Consider the following 15206-nt stretch of genomic DNA (forward strand, 5'->3'; position numbering starts at 1 on the left):
TCCTCTGTGAGGCTTCCTGTAACTCTCCAAACTGAAGTAGTGCTCAGTCTCTCATCCGCACATTGCCTAGCCTTCTTCCTCTGAATTTTACATATTATTATCTGTCATTTTATATTTTTGTTTATTGTCCGTCTTCATGAAACTTATGGAGCTTCACAAGAACAGGCATACTGTTGGCCTTGTTTGCTGCTGTACTTTTAGCCACTCAAGCAGTACCTGCTACATTTAGATGCTCTAGAATTGTTGAATGAACTAAAGAAAAGGTAACAGTCTATAAATTACTGTGGAGGTATATCAGGAAGAGGCTAGCCAGAAACACAGAATCCATGCTAGTTATTAAAACAAAAAGGAATGTGTTTCAGGGGATCGTGTCCAGGGGTGACGAACTGAGAAGCCAAGCAAGCTCCGTGAGATTATTAGCCACCATCACCCCTAGACTGGGGGCAAATGGAAGAAGTTATGCAGCTGAAGCTCCAGAAAGGTGTCGACTGAAACTGAAACTACAGAGAAGCATATTACTGATAGAGAAGCCTCCGAAGGCAGGGAAGAAGGAGGGGATAACCTATATATTCCTTTTCTTTGCTGTCTAGTCTCTGCTCAGTTGGAACCCAGGCAGAAGCTAGCAGACCCAAGAACTTGGGAAGCATAATCTGTGTACCAGGTCCCCTCCCTAACAGGCGGCAGGATGGGGGGCAAGGTTGGAATGAGGGCAGACTGAGCAGATCCCTCCTGGAGCAGGAACCTCTCATTGGGATGCCTGGGTGGCCCAGCGGTTGAGTGTCAGCCTTTGGCTCAGGTCGTGATCCTGGGGTCCCAGGATCGAGTCCTGCATCAGGCTCCCTTCAGGGAGCCTGTTTCTCTCTGTGCCTGTGTCTCTGCCTCTCTCTGTGTCTCTCATGAATAGATAAATAAAATCTTTAAAAAAAAGGAACCTGTCATTGAATGAGAAAAATAAAAACACATCCCAAAGCATTTATTCTTTTTTTTTCGCCTTTTTTTTAAAGATTTCATTTATTTATTCATGATACAGAGAGAGAGGGAGAGAGGCAGACACACAGGCAGAGGGAGAAGCAGGCACCATGCCGGGAGCCCAACGCGGGACTTGATCCCCGGTTTCCAGGATCACGCCCTGGGCCAAAGGCAGGCGCTGAACCACTGTGCAACCCAGGGATCCCCTAAAGCATTTATTCCTTATCAGTGAAGGACGAGTTATATTTAGGGGATCGGGATTGCTTGAGAATATCCAAAACATCTGGTAACAGAAAAAAAATAGACTATTTATTGTGGTCTTTTTCTGGGTGAACTGTTGACCCCTTGTTTTAATTTTTTAGCTATTTCAACTGTCTGGAGGTTAGCAAAAATTGTGTTACCTTACTATTAAAACATAAATAATATATTTTAAATCCTGTGTTTCCTGACTTGAAAGATACTGAGTAGTGTTCTGGCCCACATCTTTCTGGATTTTTAAGTATACACATTATTAGAAAGTAAAAATCACCAAAACATGCTTAATCATAAATTGCATTGATCCCAATCCACTTAAACTCTAGAATTCCTTAAAATTTGCAAAGATAGGAATCAGCAATTGAAGGAGGCCATGTCTATCTGGTCAATTGTGTCCTTGAAGCCACTGGCCCAACTGTGAGGTTGTGAAAGCAAGCCAGCTTGTGGACCTGCAGCTCCTTCTAGCAGGGTCAACCAGTTCTCCTCTTCCCACTCTTCCTCTACATGCCTGTCGTTTTATTTATCTTCCTGTTCCCTTCAGATGCAATAGGGATAGGAAGTACAATATCTCAGTACCTCCTCATGCCTCTGTCCTTCTCAAAATATCATGAAAGAAAACACAAAACAGAAAATATCCCAGATAACAGCTGTCCTAAGGGAAGCTACACTTCTACAAAATGAAAGTAAATGACTTTATATTTTGGTATATAAATATACCTGTGATGTTATATGGAACAGGCAAAGATTCTACTTAGGGTTCTAATCCCCCCAAGCTCATTAAGTAAGGGAAGAGGGAGGTTAAAGGAGGCACTGTTCAAAGGGTATGTCAATGTTCTTTTAAAAGTAATGGGTTGGACATATAAATCATAGGAGTAATGTTGTACAAAATAGTGAATGAAATATTTATACATTCCATTGAAGCTTAGCATGTGTTCCAGAGGGAGATGTCCTAGAGAGATGGGTCTTCCCCTTTGTTCTGAATCTATTTTTCCAATTGCTCTGACACAGCTGTTGGCTTCACAATCATTCTGAAGTTGATTAGATCAGAAAGCAAAGGCTTGCCTGCTCAGCATGACCAATGATAAACATCAAGGTTGTGGGTATTCCAGGCTTGTAGTCTATATATTGAAGTTGTTTTTGGTGTTTTGTGGGTCTTCGAGTGGTTCTCTAAATTTTCATCCTCCTGTATTTATATATCATTTGTAACTGAAAGAGTACAGCATAATGTGCATTGCATACACTTGCATAAACTCTACCAATCAAGTTTGAAAATGGCTGTCAGATTTATGGAGCACAACTACAATTACATTCATACACATGTTCAGCTACAAAGCAGAAATAGAACCTTGTTACCTTTGTTTTGCTTGTTTTAATAAAACAAAACATTTGAATTTAACTTCAAGGAAGTAAATTGCTACCTGCTGAGAAATTCTTTTGACTTGCTGTTGGAATGATTTAATGTTTCCAAAGCATGGTGTAGGTGAGCCTGAGTGAAGATTCTTTTATGTCCAAAGGTCAGAGAGGTTTATAAAAATTCCTAAGAATAATCAGAGATGGGGATCCCTGGGTGGCTTCAGCGGTTTGGTGCCTGCCTTTGGCCCAGGGCGTGATCCTGGAGTCCTGGGATCGAGTCCTGCATCGGGCTCCCAGCATGGAGCCTGCTTCTCCCTCCTCCTGTGTCTCTGCCTCTCTCTCTCTCCCTCCCTCCTTCCATGTCTATCATGAATAAATAAATAAATAAATAAATAAATAAATAAATAAATAAATAAAAATCTTTAAGAAAAAGAATAATAAGAGATACTATACTAAGTGCTTTGCAATCACTATTTTATTTAATCTTCACAAAAACTCAAAGAGGGAAATACGGTTTTTATTTTCTGTTTTATAGATGTGGAGATTGAGGCTCTTAGATGTCTTCCTGAGATCTGGGTTAGCCTTTAGCACAGGTTCTGACCTCAGGTCCATCTGAGAACAAAGCTGCAGGTAGGGTAGTATTTTAGTGAAGTGCTTTTCTTCTTTTTAAAGAATTCTCCCAAGTGAGTATTGGTCTCTGGGTCTCTGTGACTATGAGCTTGGTCTGGAATGATTTGAGGTGGCATGGAGAACCAAACCTGGGTCTTTGCCAGCAACAGCATTGCTTCCACTTGCCTTTCTCAAGTCCCATTGCCAGCTTGGCTCCTTGAATGCTTTATCTTGCCATAGGTACCCAGTCTCGAAATGTAGGCTCTAAAGTCAATGTCATTTTAACTATGTCATCGGGAATAGCCAGCTGAGTTATTGAGTCATACAATTGTAGGGTTGGACATGACCTTATAGACCATCTGATGTAACCTCTCTTTCTCCAGGTGATCAGGCTGGTGGTCTCTAGGGAATGAAGAATTTGTCTAAGTCAAACTAGTGGGGTGGGGGCAGTCTGAATGAGAAACCACATATATTCACTCTTTCAACCATAAGGTATTAGTACACGCCATGTACTTTACCTTGGCAATAGATATTTTCCTCTTGACACTATAGTATACTATGTTGAAACGCCATTAAAGAAATAAATATTGAATAAGATTTTTTTTTACTTTTTAAAAATATTTTATTTTTTTATTCATGAGAGACAGAGAGAGAGAAAGAGGGGGGAGGGAGAAGCAGGCTCCAGGCAGGGAGCCTGACATGGGACTTGATTCCGGGTCTCCAGGATCATGCCCTGGGCTAAAGGCGGCACTAAACCGCTGAGCCACCTGGGCTGCTCAAGATTTTGTTTTTTAATTTTTAGAGAAAGGAGCTGTTTTTCATTTATTTTAAAATCCTTACTTGAAAAACCATTGATCATTCCTCATCAAAAAGAGAAACAGAAAATGAAATCGTTGTCTTAGAATATCCAGCAATAAAGATAAGCTCACAGGAGACCAAGACAACTCTTAAGGGTTTTTTTTTTTTTCTACTGATTCAAATATTACTACTTTGTAGGAATTTGGGTAAGAATCTGGAGGCTAAATCTCGATACACAGTTCCTTTAAGCTAATATAATTGCAACAACAAAAAAAATGAGGAGTGGGCACGGAGGAGGATATCATATCCTAGATACTGACATTTCAAATAGCAGTAGTTGTGTGTTTCAGATGGGTACAGGCCGATGGGACACATGCCCTATAATAACCAGTACATTGCGGGTGTGTTTTGATGTCCTCTGCTCTTCTCACAAAATTTAAATCTGTTTATATAGTTCTTTGGCACAGTCATAGGACAAGAAGGCTACCTCCCCTGAAAGACCCTTCCTAATCACCAAAACTAAATTTAACCATCCTGTCACTACCAAATGGTTCCCTCTCAATCAACTCACCTTCCTTATTTTCTGCCTAGTGCTTATGGCTATCTGGAATTGTCTAGTTAGTCTACTTATTTACCTGCTTCTTGCCCATCCCAGCCACTCACATCCAAATGTGAAAGTGGGGATTTCATCGGTTCTGTTCACCACTGTTTTTCTGAGTCCAGCTGGGAGCCTGACACATTACCACCAAGCAATAAATGTCTGTTCAATAGATGCATGAGTTTGCAATGGCACAGACTTGACCTGAAGTATTTTCTCTGAGGGAGATAGAGTAACATAGGGACTGGGGAGGAGAACTTGGAGCTCTAAGTGGCTAAACAGCAAAGTGCGCTGTCCTGAGAATGTCGCGGCACCTCGGGAACCTGCACTTGATCTCCAGAATACCATGGGCTTACATTTCCCTGGACCAGGAGCTGCCCTGCTGAGAGTTCCATAGAGACTCTGGTCTCTTTGCCTACCGAGTCTAAGCATACTTGCATGTAGGTTAGCAGTGGGACAGCAATATGGTAATAATATGTGTGGGATGGATAGAAGGTATGTCTAGAAGGGATACTCCCCTGAGCTGTGAGAATCATCCTGGTGTGACTCAGGATCTGGGATACCCTATTAATTCCCCTTTGACAGATAAATAATAGATACCAGAACATACTCTATGGGATAGTACATTGTTAATTTTATAGTGATTCATCTGTAATCAGAAGTTCTGGGATACTCTCCTATTCTACCATAATTTAGTTATGATTTGATAATATCATTAGTACTTACGGAATACTGAATCTGCTAATATATTAGTAGGGATATTATAATCTGCTATTGTATTAATTTTTAGTTTGAGAAGGGGCATATGTTTTAAAACACAAGTGAAACATGAAAGTGGCATCGGGTTATCTGAAATTTATCATCATGTGTAATATATTTCTAATGTAAAACATATTTAATTAAGATATATCATCCATTGGTGTCAGAACTGGCAAATGATCCTATATATAAAACATATATATTTATGAATAACCGCGATATTGATCCCTTCAAATAAAATTGAGAATGTTCTTTTCTCTTCCTCCTCCTCCTCCTCCTCCTCCTCCTCCTCCTCCTCCTTCTTCTTCTTCTTCTTCTTCTTCTTCTTCTTCTTCTTCTTCTTTGCTTTAAAGCATTCCACTTTAGAATGTAAAGTCCTAAGTCCATCTTTAAAGATTTATTTGAAATTCTTGAATTTTTTTTTTTTAATTTAAGCATCACTGTTTATAGGGCTCATTTGGTGGCAGGCAACAGAGACTATCTTTGGCTAACAGCAGTAGAAGCCATTTATTGAAATGATAAGTAGATTGTGAAATCAAAGGCCTCTCAGAGAAGAGCTGAATTTGAGAGATCAAGGAGCAGGAACTAATGAGGATTCTGTTCAGAGCATCACTGTGATGAGGAAGAAATGTCAACCATTTTGCATCCTGTGGTCACTCAAGACAAACAGTTTTGGGAAATACATCTGATTGGTTCAGCTGAGTCAGATGCCCAGCCCTCCTATGGGTGGGAGACCATCTTTAATAAAAATTTAGAAATACAGAGGGACTTCCCCAGGGAAAAATTAGCATGCTGCCAGCACTAAATAAACATGAGAGAGAGAGAGAGAGAGAGAGAGAGAGAGAGAGATATGCTGGGCAAGCAAAAACACAAATATCCACTATAGTAAATGAGTTAATCCTGTCAGTTTCCCATAATTTGTTCTCAGAAGCATGGGAAATAATCTCTCATACTGATCACATCACCTTGAACAATGATAAAAGAATAAACTTAGATTAAATCTTAGTGTTGATTACGGTACAATACAGCCAGTGCGTTAAAAAGAAATATTAATTGATGGTGACATGGTAGGAAAGTGGAAGGAAATTAATATTTGGAGAGAGCCAAGTGTTATGCTAATTGCTTTGCTGGAGCCTCTCATTTAATATTCATGATGATTACAGGAAGAAGACATTTTAAACTTATCTTGCTGATAGGGAAACTGAGGATCAGAAAGATTAAGCAACTTCTTTTCAAGGTCACATACTTAATGGCATACAAATAGAACGATGTGGTACAAGTGTTGTATTACTGTCAATACAATTCCAAAGGAAAACAACATGTAATTGTTAGTCTGCCTTGCTGATGTGATGTTGCTGTTGTCACGGATAATTACTACATAACTCCTCTTTGTTGGACCATCATGTTATCTTGAAACCTAATGAAATATAAGCATCTCTTCTCTTTTGCCAGTATTGTTAGGATTATGAATATTACCACCAAATAGTGTTCTCCCTCTCTTATTTTGCTAAAAATCTCAGTTGCCAATTTTTTATTTTAGGCCAGCCATATTATTGGTAAGCCTTTTATTTTAGGTCACGTTTCCTAAAAGCAGGCCTTGGGGGAGACATTTGGGTCTCAGTGATTTACTGTAAGAGTGATTTTCAGGAAGCAAATGGGAAAAAAATAAATAAATCAGGGAAGTGAGGGAAGCAGAATAGGAAAGAGAAAAGAGTCAAGCAAGGATGTGCTCTCAGGGGAAAACAATCAGCTCTGTCCTGATCTTTGGGGGTCCTGGAACCTAAGTCATATTAGAAAGTATTTCTCTCTGGAAAGTGGGGACTCTGGGTAATTATCTGGAGGCAGGGCAGCTGTGAGCTCTTATGCACAGGAGCTGGGGGATGGGTGTACCGGCTCTATAAAGGGGATCTGGGTTGTTTTGTTTTGTTTTGTTTTGTTGTTTTGTTTTTTAAGATTTTATGTACTTATTCATGAGAGACCTAGAGAGAGAGGCAGAGACACGGGCAGAGGGAGAAGCAGGCTCCATGCAGGGAGCCCGACTTGGGACTGGATCCAAGAATACTGGGGTCATGCCCTGAGCCAAAGGCGGGCACTCAACCACTGAGCCACCCAGACATCCCATATAAAGGGGATCTGTCTACACTCATGTGCATTCAGGAGAAGAAGCATTGCCAGGCACTTCCCTTGGTCAAAGGGGGAGTATCTTTGCTTCCTTTTCCCTCCCTCCTAGTAAGATAAGTCACTAACAAACTTGCTTACAGGAGGATACAACTCACAGCTGAGCCTGTGAATTTTTGGCAGGAGGGCATGGGTCATTGGATGCCTAAGACAATGTTTAGACAATGTTGGCTGGGCTCAGACCTGCTGTCATAACACAATGGCATAGTGGCCTCTCCCAGAGGAGACTAGAGTAGCGTAGCATCAGTGCCATGTAGCTATGATTCATGGCCATAGTTAGCAAACCCAGAGTTTAATGATGAAATTTTACAAGAGAAAAATGACACCTTTTTTGTTGTTTTCCTAGCTTTCAGACCTAGCTAAATGTTCATATCTTACTTTTATGATTTAGGAAGATAGCTTTTGTTTATGTCTCTCTCTATTTCCCTTTTCCTTATCTGCCTCTCTCGAATTGAGTTTTGCAAACTGATACACTTTTGTGGTTTAACAAACAAGAAGCTATTTAATATTATTTTAGTGTGCTAACACTGTGGCATTTCTGAGCATGAAGATTTTTAAGGTGGCATAAATAGGTATTTTCTACTTTAGCCTATCTTACTTCCAAAGGATAGCCAGTTTGCATTTATTTTATTTTTACCAAATAAATCCTTCAGTGCCCCATCGTGATCCTCCCATCCCTTTCTCCTTCCCTAGATCATTGTCTTAGTTTAACCCTTATCACTTCTTCCCTGGGATATTGTAATGGGTTGCTGTGTGCCTGTCAAAAGCATAATGGTGATTTACAGAGAAATCAAAGAATACAAGTCCCTTTAATATAAAGAAAAGATGGAAGATATCAACTGCGTGGGAATGGTTTCACAGAGCTGGAGATTCAGAAACATTCACCCCATTGGAGAGACAAATGTCTTTTTTTTCACAGAGGGATCCTGTTGCTGATAATAGGACCTGACGGATGACTGAGAATTTTTCTTTGCCCTTCTCACGTGGAGTCCCATACTCTCTGACCTATCCTGAAAGATGTAGGGGGTCTGGCTTTCCGCCTACTTACCTACTAAGTGCAAGAAATAGAATGACCCCAACACATCTGAGTGTATAAGTAGATTTAATTACAGACCAGTTCCTCTAGAGCCTGCATCCTCCCAGCCTGCAGAGTTTCTGGCACCTTTACTCCCATCGTTCAAATGGTTTTTCCTCCTGCAGATCCACTCCATTCCCTTACATTCTCTATATTGTTGCTAGAATCTTCTTTAACTAAATGTTTATATCATGTTATACATTTTGAGTTTTTTTTCTCATCCATATTTCACCTAAACTAAAATAATTAATTTAAAAATTTTTTAAAGAAATCTATGTCATTTTCCTACTTATCTTTCTCCGGTTCTCCATCACGTAATTGATCGAAAATTCTATGTAATTCTATGTATGTGCATATGCACAGACACACATTCATCTTGTACCAATTTGCAACTTATTCCCTCTTAGCACATTACGTGCAGATTTGTGAACACAACATGTTTCTCAAACCTCTTTTAACTAAACATGACATTTTCTCTCTGGTTCAGCCTTACCCCTTGTCTACCTGAGCAAATCTCAGCCACTTTCATGTCTTCATGATTGAACCCAAATTTAACTCTCTCAACAGAGCTTTCAGTGACTTCCCAGCATCATTATTCACTCTTCTCTCCGGTATTTCTTAGCACCCTTCATCTATGTGCATTTTACTAATTTGTGATTGTTCATTTACGTATCTGTTTCCCCCTGAGGCCGTGAGGGCAGCCGTTAAATCCCTAGGTCTGGTTCCCTAAGGCTCAACTGGTTGTTTTCAGACGATGATGCTGGCCAAACCTCTTGTAGACACCAGTAGAAAACCTCACCCAGCCGAAACCTGCGCAAACATGCTCTTAGGCAGGGCTGTCTAGAAGCTCTTGTGATTCGTGTAGAAGTGACTCACTGAAGGTGTGCTCTCACGGAAAAGCTTTGAGTCAGGGAAGCTGAGTAGGACGGGGAGGCGTTAGGCAAGGGCCTGCTTTCAGAAGTCCAGTTTAGCTTTCTCCCTGGGGAAGAAGCTCTGAAGCAGTTGCATCGCCTGCCTGTAGGCAAAAGAGCTGGGATTGTCTACTCTGGTCACGTGCGCGCGCCCACCCCCCACCCAGGGGGCCAGATAGTTGCAACCTCCCAGGCTACTCTGGGTAAAGGGGGTTTTTTAGACCAAAGCACGCCTCCAGAAAAGAGAAGGGCCTGGGGACAGGAATTTAATAAAGGAGATTAGCAGAGTCAGGATCGGCATCTGCGCCACATACTCAGATATTTCATGCCAAAGAAGGCAGTTGTTCTCATTGGTTGAAAGCTTGCTTTTTGCCAGGCGAAGTGCTAAGTACCCTCGCGTGTGGGACCGGGGACCCATCTGTCCTGGAATATAGTTAACCAACTTTCGGCCAGGTATAATATCATACGACAAACCTAGTTAGTGAGCCAGGGAAACAGTGTCTGTTCCTATAGTTCATTGAATTCAAGAAGCAACGATTACAAGAAACATCATCATTTTATGTTTTATCGCTCCAACTGGGAAGGAGAACAAAAGGCATCCTATTAAGCTAGTGTGCGGTACTTTCATATCATCCATTATGTGACACAACCTGCTCTCAGAGATGCGGAAATGAAAATTAGGGATCCCTGGGTGGCGCAGCGGTTTGGCGCCTGCCTTTGGCCCAGGGCGCGATCCGGGAGACCCGGGATCGAATCCCACGTCGGGCTCCCGGTGCATGGAGCCTGCTTCTCCCTCTGCCTGTGTCTCTGCCTCTCTCTCTCTCTCACTGTGTGCCTATCATAAATAAATTTTAAAAAAAAAGAAAATTAAAAAAAAGTGCGCATGAAATTTGGAAATTTATGAATATGGATGACCAAATGACAAGTAGAAAGATGTTTTTATTTAGAATTTCACAATATTAGATTATTAATAAGTTTAATCTCTTAGAAATAATTTCTATAATGGGTTATTTAAAATGATTATTACTAACTTTATTTTATTTTATTTTCAGATTTTATTTATTTATTCATTAGAGATGCAGAGACATAGGCAGAGAGAGAAGCAGACTCCACACGAGGAGCCCGACGTGGGACTCGATCCTGGAACTCCAGGATCACTCCTGGGGTCAAAGGCAGGTGCTCAACTGCTGAGCCACCCAGGGATCCCAATTATTACTAATTTTAAAATAATATAGTACATGCAAGTGTTTGTAAGAATTATATGTACTTGTGAGTTGATCAGAGGGATGGACTTTTGATAGAATTTACAAATAATTTTTGAAACTTATATCTAATTGAGGGCAATTATATGATGTTCTCATACACAATCATTATGTGTCCTAAGAAAAGATTAATTATATTTATCAATTGTTACTCAATGACTACTATGATTTGCAAGAATGATATATATGGTATTGAAAATAGTGTTATCACCTGTATACTTAAAAAATCTGCAGCCATAACATACAACCAGTGAGACTATTGATAATTTCAAGATTTTTAAATAAATGGGACCACTCATGTGTACTTTTGTATGACACACCATCTTTCATTCCTACCCATTGCTTGCCTGGCACCTGCCACATTTCTAGAGGTAAAAAGCCAAGGACAACACCATTAATTCAATAAAAACAAGAGTTTTAGTTGGTGTGATGGCCCTTCTATCTCAGATTTGTGTTTTTCTAATTTTCCAATATTAGTATGAACATTATAGTATTAGTTATAATGTTTATGTTAGTGTGAACATTATAAATATTAACAATGAAACTTTTTTGAGTGAACATTCTTTGAGCAACAGCCAAATGAAATGAAACAGTCATGCTCTTTATGATTTGGTTCAGTTAGTTAATTGAAATATGAGAGATTTCTTTATTTAGTCTTTGTTAAAAAGGGCTTATTGCCTTAGCCAGCTAGTTGCTATTACCAAAATTAAAAACTATATAAATTATATAAAGCTATCCACCGAGGCTAGAGTAAAAGTGATTCTCCCTCCTAAGGACGGAATGATGTCTTTGGTTGAACTGCCAGATACAAAATAACAGCACGAGATAAATTATTTTCTGGACCATTATTAAAGGATTAAAGGTAGGTCCCATATTTCTGCTGACCAGACTCATTTTCTCCTCCATGGTTGGTATGTCTTTGCTCGATTTTGAGTTGTTTATTACAGAGGAAATTGCTGCAATATTAAATAAAGCAAAGAGTGGCAAAGGATGAATCTCATATATGGTTTTTGTTTGTTGGCTTGGTTTTATTTACCATTGTCAGAGAGTCAGGTCAGGAGATATTTTGCAAATTATCAAAATTTTCAGTGGGTTAATACCTTAACTGACTTTAAAAATACTTAAAAGCAGATTTAAAGATGGGTTCAAATGCACTTGGTCATTAACATTTTTAGAGCTGAAAGTCTGAGTCTTCAGAATGTTTTCTGCCATGTGTGAGGGTAGGAGGACTCGTAACAGAGAAAAAGTTTCATCGTATAGTATGTCCTTAGATATAAGCTTCAATTTTTCTCCTAAGAAACACTATCTTAAAAGAAAACCCAAAGGATAACCTTTTAAGAGAATGTGAGAGCATCTCTCTGCTGGACCATTCGACTTGGCCCATGATGGAATCATATCATAGAAAAATTGAATAGCTTCAGATGTTATGAAATTGGGTCATCTCCTACCATCATGACTGATCAGAAACTACACCAAAATCAGTGGGAGTGAGGAAAACCCATGGAAATAACTGAAGAGCTTAGAGATGCTTTACTGGGTATTTGATTCAATGATAGTTTAAACAGATAATCTTCTTTAGTTGTTCTTTAGTGTGAGTCCAGAAGAAATTTACTTTCCAGGCTAAGAGCAAGAGAAATGAAATGAGTAGTAGTATACATTTTTCTTTTTACTAATTATTTTCTAGTTTTTATAAATAATAGGGGAAACAGAGATCATTTACAGAAGAAAATAAAAATCACTTTTATTCCTACTATCCTGTGATTCATTCATCCAGTAGCAGGTGCTACATGCCAGCATTATTCTAGAAACTGTGGTGAAAGCCATAACTGCTAAAGACATTTCTGCCCTCATGCAGCTGACAGTCTCACAGGGGGAGGGAGAGAGTAAAATAAAGTGGGGTCTTTACATTGCTCACAATGTCAGTGGGCATGGTTCACATTCTACTTTATGAGAATCTCACTCCCTGTAACTTTGCAACATGGCCCCAAGAAAGTAAGTTGTGGAATCTTGCTTACAGGAGGGAGGAAGAGGGTGTTTGGGGCGATGGCTAGGCTGCTAGGAAAGGAGGCATTAAAGACTTGAAGATGGTGCTATTGAAAGGAAGGGTGTTCTAGGCAGCAGGAACAGCCTGTGCAAATAGAAGGGGATGTTTGGCAAGTCTGAAGACTGGAAAGAAGACCCATCTTATCTTACTAGATTCTGTACAAGGATGATAGCAGGAGAAATATGTAAAGTAATAAAGAGGTTTATGAAATGAGCATGATATGCAGCCACCGGAGAGTTTTGAGCAGAGGAATCTGACTCACATTTTTAAAAGCTTACTCTAGCTGCTGTGTAGTGGATAGACTATGAGAATGGAAGCCAGGAGGCCTATTAGGAGGCTAATGCACTAATCCAGGTGAAAAATGATGGTGCTTCTGACCGGGGTATTTGCAGTGGTGAATAGAGTATAGGTTCTGGAAATATTTGGAATGAAGGGCCAATTAAATTTCTTTTCTCATAACATGTAAAATAGAAAGAAAAATAAAGATAACTTTAGAATTTTTTTTGGTTATTATTACCATAATGGAGTATATCTTTCTACTACTTTTGTATGGATTTATGTGTGTGCTGTATGTATAAAATATTGTGAAGTTGTAATCCAATACCCCTGACTCATGTATGCACTTTTTCATTCACTTAATACAACATATATCATGACATGAGGATATTCTGTATCATATTCTGCATCCTTGAATATTTAGTTGAGAATATGGTATTTAAAATGAAAGTTCTATAGCATTCCACAAATAGAATATATTACCCAATACATGGAACTGAGAACTGGGTTGGGTGCCATCAGAGATTGAGGGGTGACCTACAGAAGTCTTTCAGAGAAGGGACCAGCTTATGCATGCTATGCTCCTATCTTGCCACTCTAGAGCCCCTTTGCCTGGAGATTTGCTGAGCAGTGTACTCCTCAAGTTTGTGAGGAAGCCAAGAGTTAGCTGATCAGAGCTCTGTTCTTTGACAGGCAAGGATACCCTTGTTCTGAGGTCAAAGTCTGAGGTCAGGGTACCCCGATCTCCCTTCAGCACTGACTGGGCTATGCTAGCATAACACAAGCCTAGGAAGGCTGCTCACGAAGGTGTCTGCTACCTTAGTCTTCCCAGAGATGCTGCTAGAGTCCAGACATACACTACCATCACTGTCTCCACACAGGCAGTGAGTGTGATGTAGGTTCTGCTGGAACCTCATTCTTATTTATCTTAGTTTTTTTCCCTCTCACTTGCCTGTCACGGTGGTGTGGTTGCCTTTCTTTTAATCTGGCATATTTACACCAAAATGACCAGAAATCATGCCTGCTCTCTGGTACATCTATATGGTTCCTAGCGTGTCCTTTTCCCAAGTCAAATATAGGCTTTTTCATAGTTTCATGTGGGTGATTATGTCCACATATTCATATCACCATTTTGCCTGAAAGTCTCTAAAACAGTGTGGGGAGGGGATCCCTGGGTGGTGCAGCGGTTTGGTGCCTGCCTTTGGCCCAGGGCGCAATCCTGGAGACCCGGGATCAAATCCCACGTTGGGCTCCCGGTGCATGGAGCCTGCTTCTCCCTCTGCCTATGTCTCTGCCTCTCTCTCTCTCTCTCTCTGTGTGACTATCATAAATAAATTTTTAAAAAATTAAAAATAAATAAAAAATAAAACTCTGTGTGTGTGTGTGTGTGTGTGTGTGTGTATCTGTCTCAACCAGAGCATTAGATGGGAGCTCCAAGTCACATGGTAATGTACTTCTTAAGTTATTGTTGAATAATTACATTACCTTATTTCCTTGTAGCTTTTAGATATGCTTTTATGAGTATTTCTGGCACTCAAGATAAATTTTAATCAGAATTGAAACACATTTTATTAATTAGATAGTATTACAAGTTATAGGATGTGTCTTAAGTTGGGACTTGCCTTTTATTTCATAGTAGAGAGATAGATACTGTTCAGATTTCAAGACATACACAGCTACACAGTGCATCCTGGAAAATGAAGGTCTTGCCTACAGGGAAATAGGTGAAAAAGAAAATATGACCTCCTTAGACTTACTGTGGGCATCAGAGTTATGACAGAAAGATGACTACACAGGATTAGGTCCCATTGGCTTCTATTCTTTTTTTTTTAATTTATTTTTTATTGGTGTTCAATTTACTAACATACAGAATAACCCCCAGTGCCCGTCACCCATTCACTCCCACCCCCCGCCCTCCTCCCCTTCTACCACCCCTAGTTCGTTTCCCAGAGTTAGCAGTCTTTACGTTCTGTCTCCCTTTCTGATATTTCCCACACATTTCTTCTCCCTTCCCTTATATTCCCTTTCACTATTATTTATATTCCCCAAATGAATGAGAACATATAATGTTTGTCCTTCTCTGATTGACTTACTTCACTCAGCATAATACCCTCCAGTT

General features: G+C 39.8%; 1 protein-coding gene across 1 annotated transcript in view; it reads left to right on the plus strand.

Moving 5' to 3' along the window:
* LOC119878535 (ankyrin repeat domain-containing protein 26-like) overlaps positions 1 to 11187 on the plus strand; it is a 44155-nt gene extending 32968 nt beyond the window's left edge. The window contains exon 5 of the mRNA XM_038589155.1: positions 10580 to 11187. The gene's annotated coding sequence lies outside the window, so the exon portion shown is untranslated. The remainder of the gene's footprint in view (positions 1 to 10579) is intronic.
* Positions 11188 to 15206: the final 4019 nt, after the last annotated feature.

The sequence above is a fragment of the Canis lupus genome, unplaced genomic scaffold, assembly GCF_011100685.1.
Source record: "Canis lupus familiaris isolate Mischka breed German Shepherd unplaced genomic scaffold, alternate assembly UU_Cfam_GSD_1.0 chrUn_S1700H1894, whole genome shotgun sequence".
NCBI classification, from domain to species: domain Eukaryota; kingdom Metazoa; phylum Chordata; class Mammalia; order Carnivora; family Canidae; genus Canis; species Canis lupus.